Source organism: Pygoscelis adeliae, unplaced genomic scaffold, assembly GCF_000699105.1.
Source record: "Pygoscelis adeliae isolate BGI_AS28 unplaced genomic scaffold, ASM69910v1 Scaffold65, whole genome shotgun sequence".
Lineage (NCBI taxonomy): Eukaryota > Metazoa > Chordata > Aves > Sphenisciformes > Spheniscidae > Pygoscelis > Pygoscelis adeliae.
Window position 1 is genome coordinate 3,104,585 of NW_008824864.1, and position 16,005 is coordinate 3,120,589.

Below are 16,005 nucleotides of genomic sequence, written 5' to 3' on the forward strand. Positions count from 1 at the left end.
GAACAGTGTGCTTCCTGTGGACAGTAGCAGTGCAGTAGCTTTGGTATGTGGTATGATGTAACAGCTGAGACAAAAGTCCGTTTGAATTTAACATATCCATTGCCTGTTTGTATCCTTGTCTTACTCAAATTCATCATGCAAATTTTCTTTTCACTTTTTTCTGGGGAAGTGAAGCGAGAAGGAAAGAGGAAGGAAACTTTTCATTATTCTTAAGAAAAACTGCATCTTGGCGAAAAGCAGAAATTGAAATTAAACAAATACAATTCCTCCCTCTCTTGCCTAATATCTAATGATCATTGCTATGACAACATTGTAAATACATGATGCTGCAATGTCAAAGGACAGATTTTTCTATAACTTTTAGCTTTCTTGGACAGTGTCAGAGAATCAGCTTCACATACAAAGACAAATTGTCTGAGTTAACTTTTAAAGTGAATTGGTCCCTTGTGCAGACACACTCGTTCAAAGTGAAAATAGCTTTCGTTCAGATTACCTTAATTCACTTCAAAAGAGGTATATTGGTCTCTAGCCTCTGTATATTCTGTAAATTCATACCACTAGTTCAGTCAGATTTCTTGAATATGCATATATAGAGAAACCCACAATACAGATTTGAAAATTTAGCAATAAAAATAACTGTGATAACAGTTAGAATATTTTGTGTGAGAAATATTGCTAGTATTGTAAGTACTTCTGGTCTGGAAGCAGTTGTTCATGGTCTCCTGACTGCTCCATATTTATGAAGAATATGAGGTCAGAAAGTTATTAATGTGTCTGGCATTGGTCCAGCTTTAGCACAATATGCTGTGGATTTGATAACTTTTTATTTCAAAGCCTTAATTAGAGTACTGCAGAGGTGCCTTGGTGTTGGAAGAGGAACATTACAGAAGATGCCAGTGTATGCAGTAAATGCTGCAGTGAATGATCTCTGCTGCGGGTATCTGCTTATGCTCTACCTTTACAGCTTAAACCTGCTAGAAAACTGAACTCTAGCTGATTCAAAAAGGTTATCATTTTCATCAATACTGCCTTGATGTAAATGCTTAGAGATGATGAAGCCACATGGTTTCACCTTCTCATGTTAAATGTCTATTGTAAGCATGTGGTAACCAGTCTGTAGCAGGGATTCGCAACCATGTTCTCGGAACAAGTCATGCAAGTTAAAAAAACCCCAATGGTATAGCCATCTTAACTTCATTTAAGCATGATCTAAATATAGTTGGTGCAAGCTAAAGCCATTAGTGTGGACAAGACCTAGCTGCTATTTTGTTTGAAGAATTAACCTGTAGTGCTTTAACTGGCCGCATATTGTATGGGAACTGGTGATTTCTATCTCTCTACTTATTGTTCTGGAGAAAACAAATAGAAGGGAATAAAAATATGTCAAGATATTTTCATAAGATGACTCTATAAAAGACATTCAATCACTGCAGCTTCCTTTTGGTTCTCAGACAAAACTATAAATGTAAAATAAAACACCAGAGTCTGATGGAACCTAGGGCATTTGTTCTTTCAGTACAAATTAACCTTCTTTTTAGGTGTACAGGGCTTCATTCTCATATTCCTGCTAAGAAAGTAGACACAGTGCACAAAAAGGGCAAACATTTGTTGTGTTGGTTTGTTCGGGGCTTTGGTGGTGTGGGTTTGGTTGGGTTTTTTTGTATTTGCATCTTTTTGGCACATTAGGCTAAAATACATTTGTTTACATAGTGAAAACAAAGTTAAGCTTCCCAGATATCTCTATTTTAATAGGACAATAGAAATGACCGCATCCTGCTGTCAAACAGCTTCCCCTAAACTATTTTCCCATGTCTCATGGGCTCTCCTGCTTTAATAGTTCACTGTGTAGTAGCTGCTATGTGCCCAAGTGTGAAACAATATTGGAGTCAGGAAGGACAAGCTGGGTTTCAACCTCTGAGGAGAATAAAAGAAGCAAGGGCATGTCTGACATCAGGCTCCAGCTGGTGGTGAAAAATGATCTCCCCCTTGGAACTAGAAAACCTTCGGGATCAGCCTCTTCCCCCTGGAGAAATTATTTTAACATTCAGTCACCCAGTATAGTCATGGCAGCTTCCCAACCGAGTGACGCATCTGATAAAATGACACATTTTTGGGCAAAGGCCAGTTGGTGTAGACTGATAAAAATGCAGTGCAGATTTGAACATTTCATCTGCTTAAAAATCAGTATCAATAAGCTATTAGTACACCTCTAGCCCAGACTGATCTTTCTCACCAGCATTTTCCAGTTCATTTGTTTTAGTTGTTTCTCCGAAAGGGAATCGGAATGTAATTCACCCATTCAGAGCTGTGCGTTGTTCTGCATAAAGCCATAATTACTCTTTTCATAAATTTTGAGAGAGAGGGAGAAGTGTACATTTCTGATGGTTAAGATGAACTTCATTCCCTTGAGAGGTTTGCTACTATTTGAGTTAAAATGGAGGATTTGCTGTGTAGAAGGGCATAGGCATAGATCTCTGAAGTGGTTGCTTAGTGATAGATAAAAGCTTTGAGGCAAAAATGTTTCAAAGATTCAAAGATAACAGCCTTCCATTCATGTGGCATGAGCAGCGTTGTCTGCAGCCTCTCTTTTGTGACCATCCGGGCTCCGTATGTAAGTTTAAGGCAACAAGGAAGAGGTAAGAACAAGTTTGTGTAGGATGAAGCACCATGCGAGTCTAGCATAAAGCAGAGTTGAAACACACTTCTGTCACTTTGCTTTTAAGCGTTGCAAAGCTGACTCGGAAGGGATAAAATGCATGGTGGTTCCATGTAATAAACTGGTGTTTCCAGACAATATGTAAAACCCTTTTTGGCAGCATCAGTGCTGTGTAAGGCTTTACTCCTTTCATTAACATGGCATGTTGCGTAGTGCAAGTTTACCCATAACACTTTTCAACCTGTTTTTGCCTGAGTAGGGTATAAAAATCTTATTTTGTTGTGGTCAGTGTAATAACCTGGTGTGGTTCTTTTCATAAAAACACTGAGATGTTTAGAGAAAGAATGGGGCTTCTTTCCCAACACATGATGTGTGCCATTTGGCCGACCCTTTCTTTAGTTCGATGGCAGGGTTTAATTTTAAATTGCGGTATGTAGCCATTGACGGATTCTTTTGAAATGTATTAAGAGGGAGATTGGTTCCAAGATGATGTTCTAGAGCTGGCGTTAGTTTCTTTTCAAAATTGTAAACTAATGCTCCTTTATGATGAAATGAGTATTCTTTCTTTTTCGTTTCTTTCAAAATTAGAAACAAAAATCGTGGTGTGCTATGTCAAACTGCACGGCAACCTATAAATAAAAACAGGAGAGAAAAGAATCTACAAATGAAAGGTTAGAAGGGACAGCTGTGTTGTCTTTGAAAAAGAAATCTATTAGGTATTTTTATAATTATGTGGCAGTCTTCTTTATGTGGTATTCACAGTTATGATTTACGTCCATATTACCATAACTATTTCCATACTTATAGACAACATGTGATAATGCTGGGAGCCAAAAGCAACCATTTGGTAGCATTTAGAAAATGCAGAAACACTAAGAGAAAACAGGGCAGTAAAGCAGAACCCTTCTGAGCTTTATCCATCTGACTAATGGGAGCCAGAACAAAAGTGTCGTCCAACATAAACAAATGTAGAGGTTGGATTGTGGTGGTAAACTGTCTCTTTACCAATTTAAATACTCGTTTTAAAGTTGGGAGCTAAAAAGATGGGCTCAGACAAGAGTGGTATTTCCCTACCATCTTATTTCTCCTGGATAACAATGGAGAGATGGATGTTAGTGAATCTGACTCCTGCTGTGATTACATCAGGAGTCATTAAATAGTAAATGATTTATTATGACAGTGCCTGCAAGCACCGCCATAGTGAAGGCCCTGTCAGAATTTCCATTATAAACCCCTAATTTGTGGGTGGGGTGATGGGCATAACTGAACTGCATTTAAAAAAAAACAAGGGAAAAAGCTGAAAATTGGTGCACAATGAGTCAGTTGCAAAATGAGTGTGCTACATTTTTGAGGTTTCAAGAATATGTCTGAAATAAACCCAACAAATACATTTGTTAACAAAAACATATTTTGGCACTAAGGTGTTTGTGGGTTGTTTGCCCCCAGTTCCTTAAAGATTGAGTCATTCCATAATATAAAGCTTTTCAGAAGGCTTTTTGCAAATGGGCGTTATGTGGATTTTCTTAGCTACTAGAACAGGCTGATAGTTCTTGAAAGTAGCTATCCGAGTTGCACTGCCATTCCTTCTTCTAAACAGAAAATACATTTCATCCTGGCCCTCTGTGTTTTGCAAACATGCATGAACACAAATGTGTGTGAGTCAATAATTAACATAGCTAATGTGACTTGCAGTTACTAGTATATCTCGTGAAGGAGGTGTATTGCTTGTTGTACGTGTTCTTGGAGCATGCCTGTTCAGTTCAAGGAGGTGGACAGGAGGTTCACAGGGAGAGATGTTATGAATGTGTATTTGGAATGGAATGCCAGTAAACACAGTCAAAGCCTGATCTCATTTACTCCAGAGCAGTCCAGCACAAATCCATTGATTCTGCACCGTATCTATGAAGTCATTAGATTTTTATTTTTAAGCTGTTGCCTAATTAAAAAACAAATGCCTGATGCTCCAAGCCAAATTGCGCTTCCATTTATGCCAGTGGAGTTACTCAGGATTTACACAGGTGTAAATTGCAGCAAATTTCTTACATGGCTTTAAACAAGATTCCAGCTCATGTCTTCACATCCTGCTCAACAGGAGCGAATTGACAGAGATGAGGTGAAAGCAGAAATGGGGACTCAAAAAGTTCAGAATTAATCTGAGTGAAATTATGTTTTTCATCTATTATGTCTAGAAGTGAATCTTTGGGGTATGCTGGGGATTTAAGGTACCATAGAACTGAAGTTGTGCATGGGTTCTTGTACCGAAACATCAAGATGGGTTTTTAATCTGAAAACCAAGTAATGCTAATTTAACAGCTTAGATCTCAGCCGCACAGCTTTTCTACTTTGCTAGCTGACTTCTCAATGCAGAGAGGAACTATCACAGCTTGGACTTATTTTGACTGACTGGGATGGTTCTAAGCTTCTCAGATAAACCTTGTTTAGTACGGTTGAGAAGGAAAGGCTGGTTTTGAGCTGCCTGGTTTTGATGGTAATGTCTGAAGGATCAGGCAAAAATAAGAGTTAACTGATACGCCTTTCAAGTAAAAGGAACGAAGAGATAGATCATATATTCTGAAGCATATCTGAAAGAATCCTGCTTGAATTCTTCCCTTATGGTTCTTGTTATGGAGCCTTATCATATGTGGTACTTGGTAGCACCCTCCATTTATTAAGGTTGTACACCACTTTCCATTACAGAGCTCTATTTTCAGATGCTTACATCTTTGCCAAACTTTAGCCATCTGGGCTGAAATTCTCCAAGGCAGATGTCTGCCTCAGGCTGAGATTTTTTGGAAAATTTATATGTCAGTGTGGGTCATCCTTCCTATATCACAGTAACCTGACCCACTGTGAAGATTCTCCCAAAAGTAAACATAAAAATGTTGATGGAAAACACTTGAGCTTCTTCTAAATTTAAGCAAGAAAATTGGACAGAAATGGAATATTATCTGCCAGTCTTGAGACCCAGAGGCCTGATCCAAAACATAGTGAACTCAGCAGGAGGCTTTCACATGGATCAGGCCCTGATTTTTAATGGGTGAGGGAGCAAAGAGTTTTGCATAGTGAACGTTTGCCAGGACGCAATTCACCACCATAAATCAAACGTTAAATAATTCCAAAGCCCAATAAATGAGCATGCAGATGGCAGTGTCTGCTCCCCAGTGATTGCACTGACTGTTGATTAGGATCCAGCTTGAATAGTTTGATCTCATTTATAGCAGTCTCAAGGATTGCTGTGATTAGGCAATTGGTGCAATCTAGTTGCTTTTCTGCTCTCTTGGCTGAAACTCTTCTGGTGGAACCAAAACCAACCGGCAAACGCTGCCCCTGACACCTTGGAGCATGCTGGGGCTGGGGGAGGCAGGGGCTCACAGCCATATGCTGCATAGCAGCCTGAAATCAGTTTGCAGCTACCTTACATTTAATAAGAAACAAGGAGAGTCGCTTGCAGAAGATGTACCACCCTGCACTAATGCTCCTTGAGGAGAGCACACAGATTAGCTGTGAATAACAAGGAAGATAGAAACAGTAAAGTGATTTAGGGCTGCTGGTAAATAACGGAGCCTTTGGGGAAGGGAATCTTTCACAGGCTGTTACGATGTTGGAAATCTAATCCATATTGATGCGCCCGGGCTGTTTAACCTGCAGGGAAAAGGTCCTGGAAATAGCAGTGTTGACCACAAAGGCTGTGGTTGAGGGAGCCTGTCCGTCGCTTCCTGTTCTCCACCAAAACCTTCTAAGCATTACAAATGGTTTTAACCGAAATGGAGAAAGGGGTCATGAGCTTAGAGATGTTGATTTCCTGTAAGTTTTAGAGAAAATAAGTGCCTGGGTAGAGGACAGACACTCTGTTAATCCCCCTGCTCCCAGAAGAAAAGACTGCAGTGTGAGCATGGCTCTTCTCAGGTGCCAGAGAGTCCAGCCACAAATGTATAGGAAACAAAGCTCTGTTAGTTCTGTTGCTTATGAAGCAATGAAGCAATTTATTTACTGTTGCTGGGTGAAAAAATATATTTTTACCTTAAGAGTATTTTGGAGATCTTGACAATTTTTTTTTTTTTGATAAAAAGTCAAATCCTCCCACAAAGAGCTTTGACCTGAACCTCCAAAGAATAACAGAAATCAGATCGGCTATAAGAATTTTGTTTCTACCTTTCATGATTTTTAATAGGTTATTCTAAATTAACATAAAGTTCTAAATGATCGGTCATCCTGGTCCCCAGAACAAAATGCCTTCATTTAGAAATGTGAAAATGGAGTATTTCAACAATTCTTCTATTCTGTTCAAATAATTTAAAAAAAATAGAAATTCATTAAACCTGTCTTTTCTTATGAACAGCTTTTTAAAAATTGTTATTTTCTGATGGAAATAAATTTCATTTGAACAGTTTTTATGACCTCCAATTGTTGCCGATTCTAACCAATTTAATTTAAAAAACTATTTTCAAAATAGATTTTGTAGCTGTTTTTAGTTGGTTATGGCTGTATGCTGCAAGTGCTCCCCTCCCTACAGACAAGTTGAGAATTTTCCTTTGGAATGTTTCTCCATCTGAAAATGACAATTTGTTTCCAATGGAACATTTTTTGAAAAGGTGTCACATTCTATGGAACTGTATTTTAAATCATATACTGAAAGAAAGTATTTCCAATTTTCTACTTCAGAGCGACTTTCTGAAAATCAGAACTGGGGTGAAATACTCTTGATTTTTCTGAGCGTTTTGATTGAACTGATTTATTTCTAATTCATTTGTTTAAAATTGTTATTTCGTTCTGTTTCTGAATGAAAGAATTCCAGCGTCATGAAGAATTCACAGAGAACACAGAAATTTTCCTATAGGAAAAAGAGTAATTTTCCTCTAGTACTCCTTACTTCAGAATTACTGTGATTATTTCACCTACCACATTCTTCAGATCAGTAATTTAAAGGGCAGTTTTAATATTATTTGAATGCCATGTAATATTCACCTCTAATTCCTCTTGATCAGGGAAAGTACACTGGAAAAACCCTGATTTATATGATTCAAATGGTTACCGGACTAGCACTTGGATTTATATTTCATGCAAGAACTGCGATGCTGAGTCAGAGCAAACATCTGTTTAGTCCTGGAGCTATTCTGTTGCAGCTGATGGCCGGTATCGGATGATAAGGGATGGACTAGAAGAATAGATTGAGTCTAAATTACTATAACTAGTCTCTGGGTGTTTGGAATGGATTATATATAATAAGCAGTATGAAGAATACTGCTGTACAAGGCGAGTTACAGGATGACACAGCTCTGTAAAAGAAAAAAAAATATGAAGAAACCCACCAAGATACACTGGAGTACTGTGGCGACCTGCCCTGACATGCTGGCTGTATCTAAGGAAGAAAATTTTCACTCAACAGTAAATACATATAAAGGACTTCATATAAAGGCTTATGAGGTACGGGAGAGAGAGATAAAATGTCAAGAAACTGAGAAACTCTTTTCTCCCTATATTTACCACCAGGTTGTTATTTGCAACACATAGCTTTGAATTATGTGTAGCAGGAAAATAGTGAGCAGATCAGTAATACATACTCACTTCTACAACGTAATTACTTTTCCTACTAGTAAATAATGTTGATAAATTATATTCATATTTTTCTTGTTTAGAAGTTTGATTATGATTTCAGTGCTGTGTTCTGGGGTGTTTTAGTAAAATACATGTTATTCCATGTGTCTGTTACACACTGCAGTCCTTTGAGACCAGGAGAAGGGGACTGGGTTCTGAGTCTGAGGAGGTGAGGTGGTGTAGGGTACCTCAGATCTCTTCTGATCATGCCGGTACAGTGCTTAGTTTATTACAAGCTTGATCCTCGAGTGCGTTTTTATGCAATGTCAGAATACAATTAAATAGTACTAAATCACTAAGCAGTTTATCTAGGGATTTCTTCATGGTTTTGTGATTGAAGAACTGCTTTTTTCATTGTCAGCAAGCGTTTCTCTGCAGGTTAAAACGGCTTTGTGTAGAACAGTTATGACTGTGAATGCACTGAAAGCAAGGAAGCACGGTCTGTTGGCTCACGCACTGAGCTCCAGCTTCAGAAACCCAGGGTGCTCTGCCAGAGAACCTCAGCGCAAATGCAAACAAAACATAGTCTCCTCCTCTATAAAACAATACTTTGCTACTTCAGTTACTGTGAGGTACTGGGATACTATCGTACAGAGAGACGTATAAATACCTTATCTAGAAGTATATCGCTCAGCATCTAGAGGTATTCCTCACAGTCTCAAATACTGCTTTCTTAAGAGTCCAATGCCCTTCTGTGGACTAAGCAATCCTAAATATCTCTCCTTTAATCTTTCTGTGAACTTAAAATGCCTTTCTCTGCCCGTGAAGTAAACTATCTGCTGTCTCATCAGGCCATAGCCAGTGTTTTCAATTCTGTGGTTGTGGTGCCATAAAACATCTTCTGATCCCAGGATAATTCAGCTTGGAGGGGACCTCAGGAGGTTGTTTAGTCACTGCAGCACCCCACCATCTCTACTGTGCATCTAGCAGACTTCTCTAGTAGTTTTGTGTAGCATGTAGATGAAGGAATATTCGCTAAAAATGTGCTGGCAGGCTTTGCTCATGTTTAAGGGGCATCATTAAGTACCGAATTGGCAGGTCTGGGTTTGTTTCTGAGACCTGCAGCCCACAGTTAAAGTGGACATATGGAACATAGCAGTGTCTTGGGCCTCAGTGTTTTCAAAACCTGACAACTAGAAGTACTGAAAATTCTGTCACATTTTCTCTTCTGAAAATTGCTAACAAAAATAGGAGGCTATAACTGACATAAAAAGGACTTTTTTTCAAGAGGTGAAGCATACAGCAATGGCATGTAAAGCAAGTTTAACAGGTACAGAAAGCGGCCAAAACAGTGTCATTTAAAATGTGGGCTAGTACAGGGCCATGCTGTCTGCTGCCAGGTCAGGTTAAATGTCTGATCAGATCTCCATCTGGACTCAGGATCTAGCTCTTACAGCTTCCCTGCCTCTTCAGGAGTAGAAAGTGCAGGCCATCAGCTCTGCGACAATATCACAAGTCTCCTACTACTCTGCACGTTTCTTAAGGCTTTGGTACCTGGAGACATGCAATTATGTGAGAATTCTTAAAATTGCTCACTTCTAGCCCTCGCTGTGGAGATACACATGAAAAGCAGGAATCCTGAAGCCTCAAAACTCAGAAGAGAAATAGGATGAACATAAAATATATAGTGTGTATTTAAAATGTCAGGCTTCTTAAGACAGTCTAGTCATACCGATTGTAAATAGCTGTAGCAGACACTGATATATATTGCTACACACTGTCCGGGGAGGCAGAAAAGCCAGCTGAAAGTCCAAGTAAATGATCAAAACTAGAGCGCCCTGGCCTCTCTGCCACCGTAAGTACATTGCCAGCTGCACTGCAGTTAGGAAGTTTAACATGAGTTCAGGTATCTCCCAAGCAGCAGGCACTGCCATGAGGACATACCCTAGGAGGCAGCAGAAGCCCATGTTCTTTCGCAGCAACTCAAAACACATCAGCCGTCTCTAAATTTCCTACTCTGCTTTCCCATGAGCTGCCTATTAATGTTAGTTTTGTTACTGACTTTCAAGGTGCTTAGCGGCCACAGCCTTTACATGCTTTGCACAACTTGTCGTTGTATGTATCTGGAGAGTTTCTAAAGCCACAAGCAGCAAATCTTGCCTGTGAAAGGCTAAGACTGTAACCTGTAACAAGATTGAGTGGGTGCCATGCAAAGAGCATTAACATCTTTGTGCAGTGTTCAGTCTGCCTCAGTATTTGCAATCAAACAGAAAATATAGCTGTTTTCTCTGCTCTTGTTTCAAAAATCTGTAGTACCATAGAAGGAGGATGGTCCTTGATGAGTACCCAGAAACTGAAGCACAGCAGTCTTTTCCCAGCACCACCACACATACCTTAAATTAGTCTGTGCAAGCCACTTAGAAACCATTTTTTGAAGGGCAGAAGGATTATATCCAAAGAGTATGCTCACCATAAAGCCAAATTTATGATTACCATATAAATGGGATATCCGTCTTTGGAAATGAATGGCTAGGTAGACAAGACCACACTAATGCCCTGAGCATATTCATTTCTGGGCCACCTTTAGCTCTGATCTGTCCATTCACCCTCATCATTAAATTAATACAGTGGGCAACTGCCCCAGGGTAACAGCGTGCGTGCAGTGTGGGGGAAGGCAGCTGTGAAGCTGGGGAGATGGCTGGAAGATGAGGTCCGGGCAGGAACGTGAGGTTGGGGAAATGGTACTTTGACAGGGAAGGCTGGAGGTGAAACATGGAGTCGCTCTTGCTGGATTTAGAAACTGCAAACAAATTAGATTTTCTTAGAGAATTTTGGAACCTGACTTCCAAATCATGCTTCAGGCCAGATTTCATTTGAGCCTGGTCCTGTAGCCTTACAGGACTCTACCTTAGTCAAGCTTTTTTTGGTGTAGCTATTGTATATGTTAACTGTGTGTGCAGTTGTATGGATGTGTATACCTATATATAGCTCTGATTTATATTTTGTATTTTTGCATCTACATCTTCTTTTTTCTGGCTATCTTTTACATTTTAGGCATTTCAGCCTCCATTTTTTAGAGTCTAAAAAGCACTTTCAGCGCTCCCTGAATGCTGAATATTATTTTTGACTGGAGCTTTTGCTAGGTACTCTCAGCTCTCCTTTTTTAGCACACTCTGAACTCATTATTCAGAGGAAAAAAACAAACAAAACAAAACAGTGTTTCCGATGTTGAAAGCAACATTTATTTCCAGCCCCAGCTACAGGGTAACTGTTACCGTAGGGATCACTGCAAGTGGGTTAGATCCTAGAGTCCCAATGAAGTTTTATCCTGAGTTGGGATTGCAGACATAGACTTCTGATCCTGTGGTAAAACATATCCGCCTGGGGGGTAAGATACTGAATGGTGACAGGAACTGCTGTAAAGCTAACACAACCTTAATACGTAGGGAATAGAGTACTCCATATGCTGCTGTGTGATTTCCTTCTTTGGCTTGGAAGGCAAAAATAAACTGCTTCTATTTGGAAGGTAATTTTCAATCCCCAAAATATCTTTTCTCCATTTACTTAATTTTGCTAGATGGTTGGGCAGGCTGACCATAGCTCAGGCTGACGGGAGTAACGGTTATGTCATTCAGCAGAAAACTCCCTTGTGTGAGCAGAATTTTGTTTCATTTTATTTTTTTTTCTCCTCTCTCCTTCTCCTCCAAGGCTATACGTACAGAGGGAGGTCACAAAACAGAAGTAAGCTGTAGCCAGCAAAGTTCAGATTTTGAAATAAAAAACCCCCTATGAATACTTATTAGAATTTCTTGTTAATGAGGTCATTTATGTCAGGGCAGGAAATGTACAAAATAGCACAGGATAGAAAAATCTAGACACTGTAAAACACACCAACAAATTTGGCGCACGCATTGCTCCCTTAATATGCCCCCAATGTAATCTATAGATCCCACAAGTGACCACATTCTGTTTATGTATGTAAAAACTCCTATATATATAACACTCATAAGAGTAGCAATTTTACTAGTGGGAAAAGATTATTGTGGTCTTTTTATATAGCATATAGGTTTACTTAGAATGAGTCCTCGTAGAAGAATGCAGAACCATGAAAACCTGTTAAAATGCCATGATTATATTAATTTCATATTTAAAGGAATACTTCACTTTAAGTTATGACTCCAAAATTACACTGCTCATTCATGATTTTTTTAATGTATAATTGGCTGCCTCCAAAAATGTCACAGTAGGAGGAAAAAAATGTTCATTTTCCTTGGCGTGTGTACTGTTGCTATTCCTGTGTTCATTTGGCTTGGCTTGGGTAATGAAATGCTGCAGTCTGAAATAACTTTTTATATGTTGACATGTGCATTTAACTAGAATAAGCAGGCAGAGTGGACCAAGTTGGATTCAGCAATGAACAAAATATATCTTGTATTGCACCTTTTAATATATCAGCCTACATTTATGATTCTTTTTCATTTCTTCATTGTAACAGCGTACATGCACCTCCTAGCTGCACACAGCCCCAGCACAAAGACATGAAAGATGCTAGGCAGCAAGTTAAGATTAATGGGGGGAGGAGGGGAGGGTAAGAAGAAAGGAAGGAAACTGAGAGACACGATTTTATCTCTTGAAGATAAAGTTGAGAGGGGATTACTATTGATCTGTTGAAATTTGTTTAGCCAAAAAAAGCCTGTTGCTTTCCAGAGCAAATAGATCTTTGCTCTTTTGTTGACTGTCCCTTGGTCTGGACTAGGGAGAGACCTCTCAAGTCTCACACATGTTGAGCTGGACTCTTGAAACCTCACCTCATGTTCCCACCCTAGCCTGGCCTGAGTCTTGTCCGTTTATGGGACTGTGTTGAGGCTTCTGCCGAGCTCCAGCTACCAGGTTGGACCTGCCAGTCTGATCTCTAAATAACTGACCACTGACATCTGTATTTGACATCAAGCAGCAGGAGAAAGGCCGTAGTCCTGCACTGCAGGTGTGGGTATGCTGCTGCATGGGACCATACTGGGCAGCACTTTCCCCCCCCTGTCATACCTGCTCCCCATTTTGTCCCCAGCACATAGCTTGACACGCAGGTCTCACCTGCCAGGAGGCACTTGCAGGTAGCCAGAACTCACCAGCGGCAGCTCTGAAATATGGATGGTGCTGGTGTGCAAAAGCATGTGGCTGGTGTCTTCCCATGGCCAGCGTCTGTGAGTGCTGGGTGTGGGGAGATGACAGCTTTGCTGCAAAGCCTTCCACTCTGGGCCTGCAGGTACACGGCGCAGAATAGTTTACTGGTTCATTGCGCATCTCCTCCTCAGCTGGGGCTTTCCTCCGAGCCCAGCTCAGAGGGTTGTCCCATAGTCTGATTTGTGGTTACATTACAGTGTCTAGACCTTAAGCAGAGAAAATCCTGAATGCTCACAGGGGTTTAGCACAAGTGCTTAAAGGGAAGGAGTCAAATAAGAAGAATCCGAATGAAATTTTGTAGGCAGTCCCATGATTCTGAATGTCTCTTGCTGCCTTAGCCACTGTGGTCTCATACTTTGCTTTGCTTTCTGCATTTTCAGTGGTCATTATTTCTGGGGAGAAAAAAAAATCTGCTGTACCCATCTGCTTACACTCACATGGCACTGACAAATAACCACAGAAGAGCAGATAGCTGTGTAGTGTGAGAAGTGTGACTGGGAAGTGCACATTAAAGATCAGCAGTGGGTAGTTCTGTGCTTGTTTTGCAAACTAGGCAAAAGACACCTTATTCGGTTATAAACAGGAAACCTGGGCCAAGTTTGTAGACATTCATGCCCAGGGCCACTCCCTAGAGGAGCTAAGGCTTGATGTACTTGTCGAGATGAAAATCATGACACACCCCGTGATCGGCACATTGTTGGGACCTGCTCCTAACCACATCTCAGCAGGGCTTCCTAGTTTTTGTATGTTAAAATTTTGTGCACAAAGAACTAGGGGTCCATTAAAAAAAAAAAAAAATCCAGGTCAAAAATGAAGCATAAAGGAATCTTAAAAACATGTTGTTTAAAGTCTACTGCACTGAAGTCCAGTGCACCGGTCTAACAGCCTATGACAGAACTACCAAAGGGGCTAGGGTTTGTGGGCTTTTTTTATCATTGTGTCGGTCTTGCGCCTCTGCAGCATTATCACAATGGAGTTGGAATAAAGCAAACGTGATATAAGAGGGAAAGAATAGAATTCAGCATCCACTTTACAGGTACTTTCTCGTCCAGCTTTCTTTAGATGTAATCTTTTAGGCATGTATTATTGAGGACTGTACACATACCAAATCTGGTGTTTTAAAAAGAAAGTTTTTATATGTCGTTCAAAGAGCCATTCAAATTATTTTCTTTTGCTTCTTTTCTCCGTATTCAACCATCTTGCTCTCATAAAGAATCCTAAGTAGAATTTTACTGAATGTATCTTTAAAAATTATTATTCAACTGAAAACTAAGAATCTCAACCTGCATGGCTTACTTGCATGAGATACCTACAGTGAAAGCTTGGAGTGAACACGTAAGCATTCACAATAATTGCTAGGCTAGTACTGTGGAATAGCATTTATACAAAATAATGCAGATTTTAGGGGGAGATACTGTCATGCAGAATAATGCAGTATAGGAAGTGAACTAATAAATTATATGTAAATCAAATGAAGCACAAATGGAGTGACCTTATAAGTATATTTGTAGTTTCAGTGAGTTGATATATTTGGAAATATATGTTCTACATGACATCTGTTGATCTTACAAATGATGGTTTCTGTGTTTAAATCCCAAGGAGATATTTGTGTTTGTGCCACAGTCACTACTTTTATCTTTTTCTTGAGTGGGAATAAAGATGAAGATATAAGCTGTTTTCCAATATTTTTTGTTTCTCTTTTTTTTTTTTTTTTGCTAAGTTTTTATCTGTCCCGTGGCAGAGGACAAATATCTCATCACCAGCATGAGCCATCTTTTAAAACAGCTTTACAGTTTACAGCAAAATAGATGTTGGCTTCTATGGCATTTGGGAGAATTGTTCAAGTGCAGTATTTATTAGCATTTAAATCATCTGAATTTTACACATTTGTCTGCACACATGCATTTTACTTCTAAACCCTCCTCACCCTCCACCACCAAAACATTAATGAAGTTTGTTGTTCTTAAAATAGCAGTTCTGTTTGGAATGCCTAATTGCTGGGTTTCTGTTGTCGTTCCTGCCTTGGTACATTGGTCAAAAAAAAAGAAACGTAAAGAGCAGGCCATGCCTCCTTATGTTCAATAGGTACCTGTGTTCCCCTCTGGTAGTCTCGCGGCCTTCACCGTCCTGTGGCTGAGGAATTCAGCTCCCTGTTTCAGCCACGCTGCATTTAGACCTCTCCGTTACAAGCAGCAGAGACTCAGTTGATGGGGACCATAAAATGACTGCATTTCTTTTTAGGCTGAATGATTTATTTATTTATTGCTTCTATATTTATTTATTGCCAGTGTCAAAGACAAGACTGTACTTATGTCCTTTTCATCTTCTCCCAAGTGTTGCCTGCACACTTTGCTGGCCCCGCACAGAAATATTTCCCCCTCTAAGTGCACTTGCTGATTGGAACTAAATCCTCACAGGCAAACTGCAATGCTACTGGTACAATGTCATAATATTTCATAGGTCATTTATAAATATTATTGCCAGGGCAAATAAATTTCTCCAAAGTACTTAGTCTACCTCTAATAAATAGTTTATTTAAGCTTGTAAGAATGGTGACATTTCACTTTGAATATCTTTGGCCTCTTAAAAACTGTTAGTGCAGAGAGGAAAAAGGGAAAAATAAACTGGAAAAA

General features: G+C 39.6%; 1 protein-coding gene across 1 annotated transcript in view; it reads left to right on the plus strand.

The window, feature by feature from the left end:
* Positions 1-16,005, plus strand: part of LOC103917237 (potassium voltage-gated channel subfamily KQT member 1-like) — a 531,450-nt gene that overhangs the window by 326,084 nt on the left and 189,361 nt on the right. The window lies entirely within an intron of this gene.